The 18,885-nt window shown below is 38.3% G+C and overlaps 1 protein-coding gene and 1 long non-coding RNA gene across 8 annotated transcripts in view; one reads left to right on the forward strand and one right to left on the reverse strand.

Annotated features, from left to right (window-relative positions):
- LOC107262855 overlaps positions 1-18,885 on the reverse strand; it is a 73,361-nt gene that overhangs the window by 20,937 nt on the left and 33,539 nt on the right. The window contains exon 1 of one of the 6 annotated variants that reach the window (XR_003058294.1): positions 928-1,048. The exons of the other annotated variants lie outside the window; for them this stretch is intronic. This is a non-coding gene — a long non-coding RNA (uncharacterized LOC107262855). Of the gene's footprint in view, positions 1-927; positions 1,049-18,885 lie in introns of those variants that run through there. 6 annotated transcript variants of the gene reach the window in all.
- LOC107262948 (protein Wnt-5b) overlaps positions 1-18,885 on the forward strand; it is a 194,167-nt gene that overhangs the window by 16,765 nt on the left and 158,517 nt on the right. The gene's annotated exons all lie outside the window — the stretch shown is intronic.

Below are 18,885 nucleotides of genomic sequence, written 5' to 3' on the forward strand. Positions count from 1 at the left end.
AAAAACCCCAAAAAAAAAAAAAAACAAAAAAAAAAAAAACTTAAAAAAAAAAAAAAAAAAAAAAAAAAATACTCAAGAAGAAAATTTCGCAGACGCCATTTTCCTCGGAGTCCAGCCAAAAAAAGAATATCCTGTCGATCTTATCGCAGTAAGAGAGTATATAGTCGGCTGCGCCATTTGGCCAGGATATGAACGTCGGACGGCGTCGTTGGGTGGAACGACGTCGACCGGCGCCAAAAGCTCGCGGGCGAAATGAAATAGGAGAAATAAAAGAAAGCCGAAAGTACATTAGATATTCGGCTTGCGGACGTTGGTCGTCGTCGCAGGATTAAAGCCGATGGAGCGTCGTGGGATTAAAGTTGACGTAAGAAGGGTGGGACACCCTTGCGCCGAAGGCGTCGCGACGCCTGAAACCTCCGGCACTGACCTCCCCAAAGCCCGTTGGCGCAGCGGCTTCCCGACAAGGAGGCGGACGCGTCCGACTACGTTGGGGTGGAAAAACTTTTTTTTTCTTCCTTTGCATCCCCCTACCTTCGCGACGTGCCAACTCAGGTTCATCCCCTTCGCCAGCCACCTCTTAGGGAGAACCACAGCGAAGTGTGAACTTGTAAATGCGTTCTGGAGAGGGTGTCAATGGCACGCGCCATAACCCATAACCGTTAAGACTTTTCAACCCCCCGGCGAAGGGGATTAATTTGTAGGGCAAGTCTCTATGGCGCGAAGAAAAAAGAAAAATAACAGTACGGATGTACTCTTTAAGGAGCATCCTTAACCAAAGGGATTTAGGGGGGGCGGGGGAGTAGTAACGTTCGTAAGGATTAGTCTTTGCAGTGGGGTGACTGCCTCTTTTCTACTTGTATACATATAGCTAGCTGTATAATGCATAAATATATATTTACAATGATAATAATATCAAGTAAGACATACCGTTTTTGAGATGATCTCACGTCGTGCGCGTTATAATAAGAATGACGTCATATATACTTCAATCCTGTTACACTGCACTCTTACGTAAAATAAGAGCAGATGATGGCACGGACGAAAGGCCAGGAACTGCATTGTACAAAGATGGCGTACGTACCGGGCAGGCATTACGACGTACCCCTGGGAAGCAGAAATACTTCGGAAGCGTAAAAAGAAAATCTAGAGTGTAAAAAGAAGAAAAGGAGTAAAAGTACAAAAAAAAAGAGAAAAAAAGGGGATCGTATTAGGGGATGAGACGCGATCGTGACAGCCAGAGGAAACAGCTGTCTTCTGTACGGGGGAAGTGATACACCTGGAGGACGCGCTACCATATAAGACACGTGGGTACGCATTTGTCCTACCTACGTGCATAGATGTACATATGCGCTCATTGCTATTTATTCGTGTCAGTTTCGCACAGTGAGTCTTTTAGATGGTGAATTTCGCGAAATTTTTAATAATCGCGCACATGTAAAGGGCTGTATTAAGAGAATTGAAATAAGGGCGAGAAGGAGGAGGGAGTGACTTAATATTGCAATTGTATGTGGAGAACGTACAAAGGCATATGTCCGCTTACGTGTTCTACCACGGACACACGGCCTTCTCTTTTCCTCTCTTGTTCGTCCGCTTGCAGTTAAATATGCACACAGTTAAATATACACTGACATTTTGCGCAAGTCAGTTGCGCGACCGCGTGTGTATATATGTAGTATAATGTACATAGTTCAACTCCTCTTTTATCTTTTATCCTCTTTCTCTTTTGCTCTTTCTCAACTTCACTCTTCTCTATTCTCCTCCGCATGGCCAGCCTCTCTCTCTCTCTCTCTCTCTCTCTCTCTCTCTCTCTCTCTCTCTCTCTCTCTCTCTCTCTGAATAACAGAAAAATATGCATCACGTGCGGATAGATGTAGATCTACTTGTTGCTTCCGCGAAGCTAGCCTGCGATTTCGCGATTTCTGGAAATGCATATCTATATATATAAATATTCATACAGCAATATATATACATATAAGCACTGTATCTCACATGTATTATGTATGACATTAATTTTGTATCATACCAATAACAATGGTTTACAATTTTTTTTCTCTTCACTCAAAACGCGTATGTGATTCGTGGATTCATAAGAGTGCCCGAGAATATAGCCTATGGGAAAATAATGGGAAATAATTCCCAAGGGAAATTGCACTTCACTCAAGTGCATTATGCACATCTGCAACGGAGAGCCGTTCACCGCGTTTCGAATCTCGCAGGCTGTACGGATCAGCCGTTTGCGGTTGTCTACCGGATGTGGATTTCGAAAAATCTATTCTACGGGAGTGCTCCAGCAGTGGCCGGTATCGATTGACTTTTCTCATTGATCAGGCTTCGAGCGCCTCGGAGCGTGAGCTAAGCCCATGGACGAACACGGGCATTGTCTCGCATTCTGCTTGGTGAACCATGACTACGAAAGCCTATAGAGTCGCACTTCGATGTTGCATTATGGGGCTTCGTTTTTCTACCTTCCTAGAGACTCGCGGATACGGGTTAGATCAAGTGGTAGGCATGTCGCTGCAGTGCTACTTCTAGGACACCATAGGACACCATAATATATTATTATCGACCTGCCGTTACATTTAAAAAATTTAAGACGCTAACGATACGTGATACAATACACTATAGTCTACTTGACTCAGAGTCAAAATTGACAACTGCTTATAATCCTTCAATAATTTTACTATAGACACATAGGCACGTCTTTGAAAGTACGTTTCATGTATATTATGTTTTTATGATACATTTATATCCAGTCACTGATGAATCAAACGCGGAATAAGCGCATACGCGGACTCTTATGATTTTCTTTTGTACCAGTCGACCAGTTAATCCATGTTAATTTTTCAGTATGAAAATTTATACATACCTATTCTCATACCGTAACGCATTCCTGGCGTCACATGTTATCCAGCTTGTAGAAACGTTACTGTATCCGGTAAGCATAGTCAAGCTTGTTTATAGCTTAACCATTAAGGAAATCAGGTTTAATCATAAAATAATGTAGGATTGAAGCTCGATAATAATAATTAAAACTACATTCCTCTTTGACGTGACTTTAATTAGTATTAGTTTAGTTCGAATGGTCACATATTTAATTTGACCTTCTGGCGACAGACTGTATTCGTGTTCATATGTTATTTTTTTATTGTGTACATTCGAGTCGTCTTAGATCCTTGGCCCATGTATTAATTATCAATTTGTGAACTGGTACTGTTATTATTATTATCATTAGTATGCTATTGATTTTCGGTGCTCCAGCATCAGTACGCAGCATCACGCGACGTACCTCTATAACTGTCGGTAATCTAGATGCATTAAACTCTATGGAAGTACCTTCTGTAACTACGTAATCTCATCCTGGAACGTATATACATTATACGGTTTCTCTTTTAATTAAGACACCCGGTACGCACCATGCTTCGAGTAACATATAGAACGACCTGAAGGGGTGTAATGTCTGACAATCAGTACCTTTCACCTGTCATAGTTTACGAAATGCTTCGTGCTTTCGCTTCATTGTCCGTACGAGACTTGGGCTTTTCAGTGGCGCAAGGGTAGTTTTTGGCTGGAGGATTTCTATATAGGGCGACGATCAGTGGTGTGGATTGTTAAGGGAGAGAGTGGGAAGGTTATATGGTTAAGTCAAATCATGTGAATTTTTAATAAGGGGGTTTTTCATGCGTTTTTTTTTTCAAGGGGGTAGGTCGGGGGATATTTCGGACATTAAACGTTCAGGGGTAGTACATTGGATTTTGAAAATATTTTTGTGTGCATTAATGGGATTTCAAATTTTTTAAAATATCTTCAGATTTCGATACCAAATGAATTGTTTTGTTAAAATCGATAATTTATTGATCAGTGCCAATAAGCAGGTTTAATATGTAAATCAAAACTGTCAATGACCACCACGATTCTCGGTTACCTCGAAAGAGCAAATGCCAAGAATATTATAATTTACAAAAAAAATACAAATTCTCCATATATTCACGTTAGGACTGTACTGCGAATATATAAAATAAATAACGTATGGCAGAAAGGCTTTTGCGGACGTAGGCGTGGTCGACCGAATCTTCGACATTTAAGCACCGTTCACACTTAAAGACATGACAACAGCAAAAAGGTGATGTACGATGTCCTACTAAAAAGTTCATAGGATTCCAAAAATTCGTATTCACATTCATAATTTTTATACCGACATCAGAATCTAATCGACATATTTTTCAGCACTAAAAGTCTGACTGGACACGTTACCAAATGCTTTTGGTCATGAATCTCGCAATTGTGGACGCAACGTAATTGCTGCTGTTTTCGAGTTACACGTGAAACTTCGTTGCGTAACGTGCTCGCTCATCCGTGTTTACGCGAAGCACGCGTCATTCCACCGTGAAATGATTATCATCGATTTCAGAAAGTCACTCCATATTTAAAGGGTATGATAAAATATATGACATTGATTTTTCAGCCAATTTTCTTTCAAGCGTCATCGGTGTGAGATTACCCTTAGGACGACTTGCTCACGGGCATACGACCACATATGCTGAGATAATTTATTGTAATGTTCGCCTTATGAAGAATCACGGCAAAGTGACTGCGCTCCCGCAATGGACAACAACTCAAAATAAGCGATGACTTAAACAATAGCTTGTGTTATTGTACGTGTCTCCTCCCGATGCTACGGGACGAAATGTCGTCCTGCCATGTTAAAGGAATTTTATTACCTTGATTCATTGAACGACTTGATATCACTTTGTTCGAGGATACAATGACAACAGCAATCGGTGGTAGCATGTACTTCGAAAGATGACGTTTAAATATTTATATTTAATTAAGTAACGAGCGTAAAGTCATAAGCGTCGTTTGCTAAACTATAATGATATAAGAGAAGCATATACTTCGTAGATAATATTAATTTAATTTTAATTCAAGTATTTATTTTATTCATTAATACCGTCATTCTTAAAATCTTATCTGTACGCTCACGATCGAGTATGTCGCACGTGGAACTTACGTCGAGCAAGATGCGTTGCCTCACGTTAAATCGTAACTATGAAAACAACATAGTACAATGATATGGTATTACCTCATATAGTCACGCATATACGTATACGGTATAAAATTTGGGCTCAAACTGACGTAGGACGTGTCGCATGTTTATTCGATGAGAACGCAATGCAGTAGCATCGGGCGAAGTATACAGGTAGTTTCATATAGGAGTAACTCCTCAAAGTTCACACACTCAGCGGTCGTATCGCTCATACGATAATCGCAGCTCGAATGAGCTTAACAGCAGCATCCGCTCGGTGGTTCTCTCGGTGGTTCTCAATCGGCGACAAATCTTGTTTTCTCCAAGAGGAAGAGATAATTACATACGTAGTGGTCTCGGTTGAGAATCAAAACTCGTGGGTGCAATGGCGGATATGTGGAGGAGTATACTATATATATGTACATATGTAGATATGTGACTGGTGACGATAGAAATGAATTCTAACGGAACCACCTTAGGTGTGTAATTGAACGCATGAAAGATTATGACCGTCTATTAGGATTTTTGAGTAACATTGAAATTTTTTCGAAATTCGTAAATAGTGTTTGTTTATCAAAATTGGGCGGTGAATGATATCATACTTAATTAATGAATCAGTTTGTGTAATCTTTTGAAGATTCTCGAAAGTGACTTCCTGAGATTTCTTGCGAGATTGCGCACCGAGCATAACGGACTAGAATGAAGTCTGTTTTGCATGCTTGTTTTATATATATATTCTAGTTCAACTTTTTCTGTATTTTTGAGCGATTACGTAAATCCGTAAGTATGGCTTATGTCATCAGGGAAAGTTGGGTCGATGATTTTCTATCTTAAAAATGTCGAAGGACGTTCCGAGTGTCGATATGAAATTTTGATTGAAATATTATTTAAATTGGTGATATAGAAATTTTGTGACGGGTGACAAGTGGGATTGTTGCGTTCAAAAAATATTATAGAATATTTTGAAATTTCGCTGTACTTCTTTAAAATTTTTTAAATTGTGTACCATATCTCTTGTGAAACACTGTCTACAGCGAGAAACTCTCTAAGCCTTTTTTTCATTTACTTCGAAACATGTATAAGGCGTGTAGGCCGCAATTTGGTTTCGTGTTGGCTCACATATCTCGTTACACGCATATAAATTTTACATACATTGCATACGGCTATGCAAGTAGGTAGTATCGTTGCGCAATAAATGGAGGTAGTATATATATAAGTATATACAGGTTCTTATTGTTAGATTTTATTTAAAAAAAAAGTCAATAGACAGTGGGTGAGGATATGTGAAAAATTTTTTGAAAAAAATATTTAAACGCATTTCGAACGAATCAATGTGTAGTCGCTATTGCGTTACATCAGAGAACGGTAATGATAAGTTACATTAATTTTTATTAAATTGACTAATATTCATATGAGAACATTTACAGAATTAACAAACAAACCAACAAACAAAATAAGATTCACAGTTAACGATTTGAACAGTGTAACGAATTAATTTAATTCGAATATTCACCCTTACGTTTACTGTATCTCGTGTACGGGAATAGTATCAAAGATTCCTGTATAAGTAACAATTTTTCAACAGTATATCGCAGAAGACCATTGATGAGGGATCTGATGGGAATTAAATAAGATTGACAGAATTATTATTTGCGGTACAGTAGTTATCGTTAAAAAATATAAAATTCTTGAATCCCGAGGGGATAAAAGTGAATGAACCGCAATGAATGAATTTACGTAATGGGCTTTTCCGAGTTGTCGAATGGTTACGATATCACCATTTTTAGTGAGGATCTTTGCAACCGGACTCGTCCCGATGACGTAACGCGTAACAGTAAACGAAAATAAAAAGAGCTCAAAGTATCCGCATCAGCGATCATTGCCAAGAGCGCTGTGATACTATAGTATATATGTATACATATACTATATATATGCGAACGATGTAACTGCTCACTCAGTATTACCAGTAAGCGGAAATCTTGAGCATTCTATGTCTGTGCTTTTCGAGCACGTCTTCCAAGCTCAGCATCCTGAATAAAAATGATGAAATCGCCGCTGAGCCAGCATCGGTCATCCGATTTCTCGTTTCAGATCTATTAATTTTTTTTCCTACTCTCTTATTTCTACTGTTAAAATTTTCCCGGCTTCGCATCGCTATGAGTATCTCAACGTACAGCTCAGAACGAATCCATATAACAGATACGAAGAAGTAACAGCCTAAGTAATACGAGGAAACCAGAAAGATTAGCAGTATGATTATTAGTGACTTCGTTAGACCGTAGCCGTGAACTTTGAGAATCTCTCGATTTATCTGACAGGTTGATATTTAATAGGAGAAAATTGTGCATCGTCGAATGAAATTGCTGGTTGGGCGCATAGTGTTTGAGGAATTTTGAAGGGATGGAATCGGGACGTGGGTCGGGGCGTGGGGGGAGGACGGGTATTATTGGTAGGGGTAAGGACGGAGGCGTGACGAAGGAGGAAGCAAAAGATGATGGAGAAATTTTTAGGGAACGGGGAAAGACAAAGGGAAGGAGGCTGGCAGAAACGTTGATTATTATTTGGGTCTGTAGCCTCGAGGTTCAGACATCGATTTTGCCACGCGTATTTTTTTTTCCTTTTTTTTCGCCTTATGGCAATGTCGAAAGTACCTACCTTTACCTATATCTTTCAACCTAGCCTACCTATGCTCTCATTATTATATACGATACTTTTTCTAAGAAAACCCTGCAGATCCTTTGCGCAACCATTGATTATTTAAGTATGCGCCTTCCGGCCGTTGGACCTTTGAGTATTGTTAGTCACGGGCGCGTGCGTAAGTGCATACGGCCCTGAAAAAATTCTTATGAAAATTGTATCTGGTTATAGCACGACTTCTTGTAAGTTTTATTTATGTACGATGTGCCGGTACTATTCGTGAAAATTTCATTAAGCATTAAGGAAATGGTTGGAGGTATGTTTTATTCGATAAAGGAGATTCATCGTCAAATTTCAGTGATTGACGTTTATTCATATTTTATCGCGATTATAATTTTGGAAAATGTCTTTTCGGTGTGTTAATTCGTAATATTGCTATGTGTAATGTAATATAACTATGTGTTAATTTGGACTTGTTATAATTACTTCTACAGACACTCTTATTATAATGCAATTTAATTACATGGCTGTGAATGCATATTGTATATATGCATGTACGTGTATACAGTGCTTCTGTAAGTTTGTTACCTAACACCAATTGGACGTTTGGTAATTGCTGGGAGTTGCTGGGGTAACGTCGGTAACTAAAAATAGTAAATTCGCTCCAGATTCGCTAATTCACATATTTCACAGTTGACAGTCTGACACTTGTATTTATACAATTAAAAATATTAAGATGGAACGTAAGTGCTGCAGAAGTTCTTAGGAATTTAGGTAAAGCGATTAAAAATTGTTTATATAGTATATTTTATTGTTAAAATACTCTAAAAGGATTTTCCTTGTGCAGGCGTACAGACATACAAATTTGTCCTTGCTAAAGAAAATGACGTCGGTTCTCTCTTGGATAAAAAAAAATGAACGAAGGTAGGACGAATAAACAGTAAAATCTACGGCGAACACAATTTTCCATGATAAAAAGTAAAAATTTCGTTATTACCTAAAAGATCAAATTTGTCTACGGCTTAAGTTTTTTTTTTTTCCTTTCCGGTTCAAAAGAATTTCTTTAATAAATATAATATACGGCGAACCTCTTTCTCGATTGTTTTGAAATTCTTGAAGTGTTTTTAAAAAAAAATCCATTCTAAGTCAGATCAATCAATTTTCTCAAGACGCCCGACGTATCATCGCTCACTCTGACTTTAAGATCTTCCGGGACAGCATCCACAGTTCCTACTCTTCCTGTGGGTTCTCGACTCTCCCAAGGGATCTAGGGCCAGGTCACCCATCCAACCCGCCATTGGCCTCACTTGAATTTCTAGTCCGAGTACAAAGTCCTGTTGCGGATGCTGTATACGTACTACGGAGGAGACCTAACTTCCTATATCCACGAATTATTTGTCACTTAAATTTCTCCCTCCAGAAATTCTCTTGTCAAAACAAAAACAGCGAGATAAATTCCAGAGGGAGGCGAAAGGCTAAAAGGGTAAGAAAAGTTCCACGACCAGGGGACTCCTTCCGACGAGGGGGATGAAGGTGGGATAAAAATAAGGTATTACAAAATGGCGGAATATTCGACAGTAAGCATGTATATATAGCCAAGGTAGACAGACTCGACGAAGAGTGAGAGTCCCTGATAGTAGCGAGTATTTTCTGGCTGGCGAAGATAGTAGCTAAAAATAGAAAAGAGCCAGGACTACAATAAGAAAAGGATATTCTATGGTAAGGGTGAGTAACAGGGTGGATGGATGCGAGAGGGGGGGAGTGGGCGGCCGAGGAGACGAAAGGGGGGGGGAGACCGTGTGCGAGAGAGGTATAACGTTGGCATATAGTCGTAACGGGTCAATAGTTTATCAGTCGCGTGGGAGAATTATCGATCTTATAGGAGGGCGTAGGATGAGAATTAATGTGACCATCGCTGAGCTGGCAGGGAATCATTTGTCCTTATATGGGAAGCCCAGTCGTCCCGACGCGGCTCGACGCCGCGCGCCGCGCTAACTGGGGGCCGGAGGGACTGTAAAGAACTTACCCTACGCTCTCTGGCCCCTCTGCCTTCTATCTATTCTGTATTATACAGGACGCTACAGTCTGCACGTGTACTGAGAACGTGCAATTCTCACTATTCGTTCTTTATGCCATATGCACGTTGTCTATACGAGTTTAGGTAGTCTTAACATTCTTTTGGAATTACAGACCTCAGTCACTTTAACAGTTATTGGGCGGACGACTTCCGGTTTTCCCTTTCAATTTTTATTAGTCATACGGAAATTACGTTTTTCATGTAAAATCTATGGGAATATCGATTTTTAATGTATTTCAATTTATGGGTATTTAAATATTTTTTTTATCACGTTTTTATCGCCAGTGCACTCTGACACAGTATATCTTTTTTACCTATACAATTGATATTGATTTATAGTGTCAGCGATTTTTACGGAGAAACATTGCCATCGTTAACCTTAACTATCGGTTTATAAGTTTCTCAAGGATACATTTTCGTGTACTTACTTATTTGGTTGGTAGCACTGTCACGTGTTTGGAATGTATTATGTAGAGAGTTGAACTTTTTTTCCTTCATCGAACGTGTCAAACTTCATTACTTTATCTATTTAGTATTGTCATTTAATGTTATCACTTCGACGTTAACTGAAGCCTGAAGGTATGAAGAAAATAAAAAGATATTCCTACATAAAATTGATTTCTTTTTTTTTTTTTAATTCGAACAAATTTCAAAATTTTTCATATAGTATACTTTCAATGAGCCTCTTGTTTTGTACGTTTTACGAGTAAATTTCTAAATTTCCCGCCACCGGTTCCTGCCGATTGAAATGACCTGTAGGTATGTACCAAGGTGAGATGCCTTCTCGTATAAAGAGCTTGTGGCTTAGATCGCTAAAGTGGTAGCGTCGAGGGGCTGGTTGGGCCAATTCAGTTTTATCGCCTTACTGTTATCTTAAATGTAAAATAATGTCCTTCCTTCTCATTTCTAGCACGCCCAATATTACGATATCTTCCTGCTGCAATATACAGGATATACTCAAGGTCATGGCACGTGTACAATTTCACAGGGGAAAAAACGAGAGACCGGGTATATTTGTTAAAAAGGTATAGCTACCCCCTCCCACTTGTCTATTCCACTTCTACAGCAATACCAACAGGTATTTATTACAGTTCTATTAATAGTCCGAGCAGATATAGAAAATGGGAGTACGAATAATAAAATTCAAAGTGGAATGCACCAAAGTAATACTAATTTGTCAATGTATACACTCGGTAAATTGTAGGGTACATTTATATAACTTCTATATGGCTGTTGTATAACAATATAATATTTATGTATTATACTTGAAATATAGGTATCTGTTTGGTGGACAGTACCGTGTTGCATCACTGCATCTGGGCACAACTGTCAGATTATGTATGTTACCTAAAAAAAATATCAAAAATAAAAATATTACTTTGAAAATTATTAAATAATTTTTTTTTTTTAATGTGGCAATAAAAAATGCATAATGCACTTTCATATCCAAGGATATCGTAACCGGTGGTTGAATATCTAAAATCCAAATGCAACGTATCCCGGTAGAATTGATCACGACTTATCACAGCCCCAGGATCCTTTCGTATAAAACTGGAGCAGAATGATAAGTATCCTGGTACGATCGGCTTACGCTATAGAAATAATGTAAAAGTGCCGCGGCGGAGCGCGGGCTCGAAGATAAGTAGATATCAAATAGTCGGAGAAGCGAAATAAATTCAGTTCGATCACAGTGATTATGCATACCAGCTGGACGTTGATTACAGGTTGTTTGGAAGTCCAGTTGGAGGACAGGCAGGCAATGTAGAAATACCGGCTGTCAACTGAGCGATGTTTAATCATGTGCTAGGCCGTGCGCAAATACTTTTCTCTCTGTGCCGGTATTTCGCGTTAAAGCCGCGTTCACATGGGAGAGAAAGACGAGATAGAATTTACGATTGTTTCGGTGTGAGGGATGCTTAACGAAGTATTATTATAATAGGTAGTAAAGGAATACGAGCGCCTTATAAAGTTTTGGTATCTTAAGGAGTGGAGAATGATATTTTTAATATTTTAAGGTAAAAATCGGACCGGGCGTTATTTCGACTAATTTGATCATTAAAATGGGAATTAAAAAATGTATGAATTTTACTTTCTAGTTTACTATTGCCAATACTGACCGATCAATACACTCTACGTTACTGGGATAGTGCACAGTGAACAATAGAGTGTGAAGCTCTGTGGTGTGCATATATATGTATATGTATATGCAGATCTAGAGTATTAAGGCATACAGGGTGGCAACGAAGAATCACGTTGTGAATGCAGCCTCGCCTGCAAAAAACACGCGAACGACGCATCGCGTGTTCGGCCTTCCTTCCCGGTGTCTAGCCATTTTTTATTTTTACACCCTTCACCCTTGCAATTACTTGGGCTGTTCGCGTTGTTATCTTGTCGCGCGAATGTCCCGCTGCTATACCAATTTACAAGGAATCGTATGGCGGATCTATGAGAATGCGCCTTCAGGCCTTTTCGTATCCTTCTTATAAGTTTCTATGGTTTATGGTTGAATTGGAAAAATACGAGTCTGCGATTATTAAATGGTTGACGTTAAATGATAATGGAAATCAGATTCACGGGACCAGGCTGCATTCCGTATGCATTTAAAGTGCATCTCAATTGCACCGATATACCAAATACTGTTTTAATTGAGAATCGCATCCGTATCCTGATCCTTACTGTCTTCGTAGAAAATTACATAATTGTGCACGTTGCCTAAATAAAAATGGGACATAAGATAATAGTACAAATTTGGCTAATTCTCAAAAGTCACTAGATCATTAATTACATTTATTGGTTCTATTTCTTTTTTTTTTACTACTTGTCACCTGTCAACCTGGACAATTATTTTGTTTTGTCAACCAAGTAAGTTGATTCGCGAAGGGTACTCGTTGAGGTAGAAAAGGAAATAGCAAAATTTCAAGATTCTCGAGAAATTCACTAAATGTTTATAAGAAAATGGAAAAAGACTCTTGTCAAATATTTTATTAAAATGAAAGAAGAAAAAATCCAAAGCCATTTTTTTTCTACGGATTAATTGCGGGTTGAGATTACGAAAATTTAAGGTAAAAAAAAATTTGCCCTTGCCGTGATTCATAGGTGGCAGCACTGTGCCAAGGATCTATCCTCGCGATAATCTGCATGAAAAGTAATGATAAAATAAAAGTACGGCGCAAGTTCGTCGAATCGACTGTGCGCCAAGGAGAAAACGCGATGTTTAACGTTATAGCAAAAGCGGCCGGCGATATTACTCGTAAGGGAGACTCAGCAGCTTGCGTGTTTCCTGGCGAAGGTTCGCGTGCAGACTTTAACAGGTCCGCCACCTATAGCCGCGAAATTATCGAGTCTGTATTTATCGTCGTACCGTACGTGAAATAATTGTGCTCTGCATATGTTGCAGCATAAATAGTACGGGAGCAGCCGAGCGTGTAATTTAACAGGAAATTAAGACGATAATGACTGTGTGCGTCGGCGACCACCTTTTCTTACCGCTTACGATGACTTTGGTCACCGCGTATGCATATTCATCCCACGTATGCATATATCCACATATGCGAAATTCGCCTATGACTATAACATAAATTGTAGTTTTATTGTGGAGGAGTAAAAAAAAAAGGTTCTTTTTAATTATATAATAAAAGTACGATTATATTTTTATTCATACGTTGATAATAAACACGCGCATTGGTTGCAATTGCACTCGTACGCTGTATGCCCATCCCTATTTTACGAAATGGGAAACTGCATTGAGAACTAAAACAGGAATTGCGTAAACGGCGTTAACGCGCCAGAGTTGGAAATTTATTCGTCTTAACTGGTGCAGATTCGTTTCAAATCGCTCTGGAATTAAGGGTCATTTTGTATTTGTTACAACGTGGCTGCAGCGGCGCATCTACGTATGTTGGCAATGCTCAGCGTATCACTATAAAATTTTTATTCTTGCGTTACATATGTGTATATACGCTTCTACGTATTTACCTCTAGGTACCTGCGTACCTGCCTACTGATTTTGATCTAGGGATGGATATGAGTTACTGGAATATTTTTTTAATTTTCACACATTTTTTATTCACACTTTTTTTTTGAATCGTAGGAACTTACTGATCATTTTTTATGGTTAAATAGGTATTTATAGAAAATTTAATATGCTTTCTTGCCGTTGGTACAATTTTTTTTTTTTTTTTCATGAAATTGTGTTAATTGGTATGACGTTAGCGATAGGTTACTTTTTTTATTAGGTTATTGAATTTTTGTTTGGGAATATAATGAATACGAGATAACTTAACTTTTATGGGAATCCGTAGAAACACTATATTTTACTTAATGTGCGTTTAGATTTGTCACTATTATTTTCCAGAAAAAAAAAATTGATTGAGATTAATCAACATAGTGGGACGAGTCTGTCCGTTTGATAACAGCCAAAAATTCACTTTCCCTTTGGCGAATAGAGAAAAGCAGGATTTGCGCATGACGGTTTGGAATTTAAATGGATTTTGGTAAAAAAAAACTCGAATCACCAACCATTTTAGCTGTCGTGTATTACATTATTTTTGTTATGTCTTTGCACAGTTACTAATCGTCATCTACAATTTTCAGATTAATAAGTCCAAGACGAATTTTGAATCTAGTCCACACACTGGTATCCATATGCACATAAGTACGAAGGGTAAACAAAGAAAGAAACAGAGTGAAAAAAATTCAATGTCTGCAATAAAAAAGCCAAATTTTAGCTATAAATAAAAGCCAAATAAAAGCTAAATTTTTTTTATTAAATCCAAAAATGAAAAAACTTAGAGAAAATTATTTTAAAAACTAACCCAGTATCCCTGTTCCTAGAACCTATTACAGATAACCCTGAGGCATCCTGTGACAAAAAATCAAGAATAAGATAACGTATACCAAAGTACGTTCCACGTGTATATTTACAAAGCCACGTAGATTTCGGGGGATTTTTTTTTTTTTTTAATAGACTTGTTAATTTAGGGATGAATTCATTCAAACGCAAAGCATCCCCTATATATTTAAATGGGAAGCTGCACAAAGGTGGTACTACACACCATGAATAGGATTTCCTCAAAATCCCCTATAATATACATATATACATAAATGTGAATAAAAACAAATATGACATTTCTTTATTTTATCAACCCTTTTGACGTAATTAGCACACGTGCACCTGTTGTCCGTACGTTTACATGAAACCTGGTAATTTTTTTTCAAATAGAATACCTACTACAACACGTAAACGATGATCAACTTGTAAAGTGGACTGACTGGTTTAAGAAAGGCCTGTCTAATTTAACCATAAATATCATTTGCGAAAGTGAAATATTAGTTAACAAGCAGATTAGTAACTTTAGAAATACTATATATATGATTTTGAAAGAAACTGATTGATCTTGCAAAAATTCTGTTGCCTTTGAACAGAGACATATTGGTTTACAAAAAGGGACTATTTCATCCCTGGAAATTCTATTCGACATAAAAATAATGTATTGTGATTAAAAAAATTTTTTAATCACATTTTTTTTTAATCGATTCGTAAAAGAACTGATTGATTGAAAATTTCGTTGATTTTCGAAAAATGCTCATGTAAATTGCTCGGTACATAAATTCCTATTTTCTATAGATATACAACGTGATACTATGTTTTCCACGGCGTTACAGTGCCGTTGTCTTATCGCGGGTGGCGTATTGTGCGCCTCGATCTAGTTTATAATAAATTGATGACGCATAAGTTATCATGAAAAATTTATTTGGCAAAAGATACTATTACGAAAATTCGATTAATAACTTTGGCTGTTTCCAACTGGCTGTCAGCTTTTCGATGAAAGCTATTAACGTCCTTCGTTCTTACTCGACGCCTGCCCACCAAGGAGGGAGTCCTCCCCCCCTCGTTATCAATCCACCCCCGCCACGTAATATTCAATCAGGCTGTGTCTATAGGCTCGCAGTGTCGTCACGAAATAATTTCTAATGAAACGCATACACGAGTCATCTCAATCTCACGTCGATTCGCAGATCACGAAACGAGCGAGACGTTTCATTAAGATTCATTAAGGGAACAGTTACGATTAATACGAGTAGCACGATCGTAACTCAAGTGAATTATGGGAGAATAAGCGAATCGATTCGATATATGCCTATGCACTTTGATTATAGTGTACAATGCATTTAATTATCAAAAATTCACATCCATATGTTTTTAAGTGCACGTGAAACTTCGTAATGAAATATTTATTGGAATTACCATAATAACAATTTTTCCACTCACACCTATCAAAAATTCTCAGCCATGTTTTTGGTATAAAAACTTTTTTTTTTTGATATTTTAAAATAAAAAATGTTCATATCTGCTTTGCTATTCTTTTTGTATTCATTGGCAAATTAGTATTGTATACGTATTCAGTGTGAAAGTCTTCACGCATATGGGTATGCATGTAGAATCGAAGAGGGAAAGGAGTCTGGACTATTTGAAAGGACCTGTAGTGTTCGAGTACGTCAAACGCACACAGAGAGGGCGCCAAGCGTGATTGATGGGCCATGCACCCTTGCCCGGGGTTGCATTGCCAGCAGCAGGGGTGACACGCACCATATACAAAGTAGGGGTTGGGCTAAGCAAAGGCCACACCATACCAACCCCTTATATAAGTATGCACGCCCGAATTTCTAATAAGGATTAGTGACTCTGACGAAGAATGGCCAATTGAGTCTGAAAAGGAAAATCTTAATTGTCTCGTATCAAATCTATGAATTTCTCGTAGACTTAACTATTCTGAATTTTATGTATTGTAAAATGAAATTTAAGAACTTACTACACGATAATATTAATATTATATTATTATTAAGTGCCTAATTCACTATGGGATTAAATCCCAAGAGCAATATACATATATAACTTTTTCGTCAAAGTACCTTGTACTGATTAGTCGATATGACAATTTTTGTCATTTCTTCAAATATTAATCTTATTACACAAAATCAATTTTTGTCGTAATTTTTATTTTTCTCAATCGAAAATTTTCATCTATTAAACAAGCCGAATGAAAGTTTAAGTTCTGTTACTAAGCACTGTTCATTGTTTTTCAGTGTGAAACGTGCTTAACGACGACGCAGCAAGGTCTATACTGTATAGTACGGTTAAAATCGATGCGACTAGTCCTATGTGCCAGGGTTCTGGCTCATATGTATATATGTATATATATATATATATTGCGTTCATGGAATATATATATATATATCAACGTAAAACGTCAACGTAAAACGCGATAGCAGGGAATCATGTTCTAGTTCAAATTAAAAAGATCCTCGTAACGTCCATTCCTAAAGTACGAAAATTTGAAAATACAGGCTCAGACGTAATACAAACGAATAAATCAAATCCCGTCATTGGCAGTTTACCGTTTAGCGAGATAAGACGTATCGTGTGTGACGTACATGATCATTTACATATGTCTTAGCCTGTTAAGTTTATTTTCGTTTTTTAAAATTTTTTATCATTTCACTTTTGGTCAAAAATTAATAAGGAATACAAATTTTACTTTTTATTTCAAATTGTGCAAAACGTGCGTACGTCTGCCTCAAGCGATTTAATGCAACTTGTCGGCGCAGAGGAAGATATCCTTCCTGTGCCACCTGCGTATATGAACGCGTTCGTGTACGAATTTCGGTTGGTGAGTACTAGACGTTGCCCAGCTTTGCCCTATGCCCAACTAGCCCCGTCTACTCAATCGACAGTTATACTATACATCGGAGCGCGGGAGAATTCAAATACAGTTTATGATTATGAGTTTATGATAATTTGTGCAATGCAACATAAAGGCTGAAGAAAATTAATAAATAAAAAAACAGAAAAAGTAATTAACCTTATTAAGCTCTAATCGCGTTCAGCAATACGAGTATCCTAATTACATTGAAACTTTCCTCAGTCATACCAACTGTCAGGGCTAAGGATTTTCATACCGAGCAAGTCTAATCCTCATGACGAAGTATAACTACTACCAGTAATACATACGTAGTAAACGCGACTCGTACGAAGCCGATCCATCCCCGCAAGCTCAGGGAAATATTGGAAAAGCTAGCAACACTCGATTACATATTTCCATAGCAGATCGACACTGTCACAACGAGAAGCTGGACCAAGGATCTCGTGGTGGAAGTGGACCAAAGGTCCAGTACGTGTGTCCAGTGCATCATACGGGGTGCATGTGCACCAGACTCGCATTGCTTTATTTTCATCCCCCCCACCACCCCTCCTCCACGTCTCTTTAACCCCTTTGCTATATCCTCTCACTCCATTTCCCCTCTTTTCACTATTTTTCTCTTGGTCCACTCTTTCTTTGTTTTTTGCTTTTTTTTCATCCTTGCGGATGAAAAGCTAATCCGGGCAGCGCACTCGCGGAATGACTCGCGCACGACACGAATTGCATGGACACCAATACGTCACCGGTAACTGTGACGCGAGGGATACGGAAAATACGGGAGAAGGAATGGGCAAAATAGACGTCATGGCGGATTCCGTATGTGTCACATGATTTAACGTCGATCGTGTCTCCTCCTGGCGGAGAATCGATAAATTATTTTAGGATGCGAGACAGACAATGGATCTTATTCACGCTAACCGGATATATCGGTAAGATGGTTGGTTAGGTTGCTGTTTGAATTGTTGGGACTGTACAAATTTTTTAGAAATTTTGAAAATTCTTGTTAACCGTCATATTTTTGATGAAACGTGTCTTTCCGGTTAAATAAAGTTTTTGATGTCCTCGTGGTAAGTCATTCACGCATACCTTTACGGCGGCGCTTTACACCGACGAAGCAGACGCGTCGCGACGCTGATACCGATCTAAACGATGTCGCTCATTACTCGAAATTATCGCTTGAAACCTGTTGAGCATTTTTCCGGGGTCGAGAATGCCTTTTATCCGTGGAACTCTGTGTATCGTGTTCGTTGGATTGCGTCACTTCTACATAACGGGAGTTGATTAAATCTCTGCAGTGCTCTTTGTACCTCTCTCCTTCCAGCATTCTCATATACACTCTCTGGTTTTCTTTTTCAAAATGACCCTGCACCCACGTGTTAAATCAATCAAAGAAATCGGTAACAGTTTAATCCCCCCTCCCCCCCCCCCCCCCTCCCGAAAAAACTCCT

The sequence above is a fragment of the Cephus cinctus genome, unplaced genomic scaffold, assembly GCF_000341935.2.
Source record: "Cephus cinctus unplaced genomic scaffold, Ccin1 Ccin1_scaffold0129, whole genome shotgun sequence".
NCBI lineage: Eukaryota > Metazoa > Arthropoda > Insecta > Hymenoptera > Cephidae > Cephus > Cephus cinctus.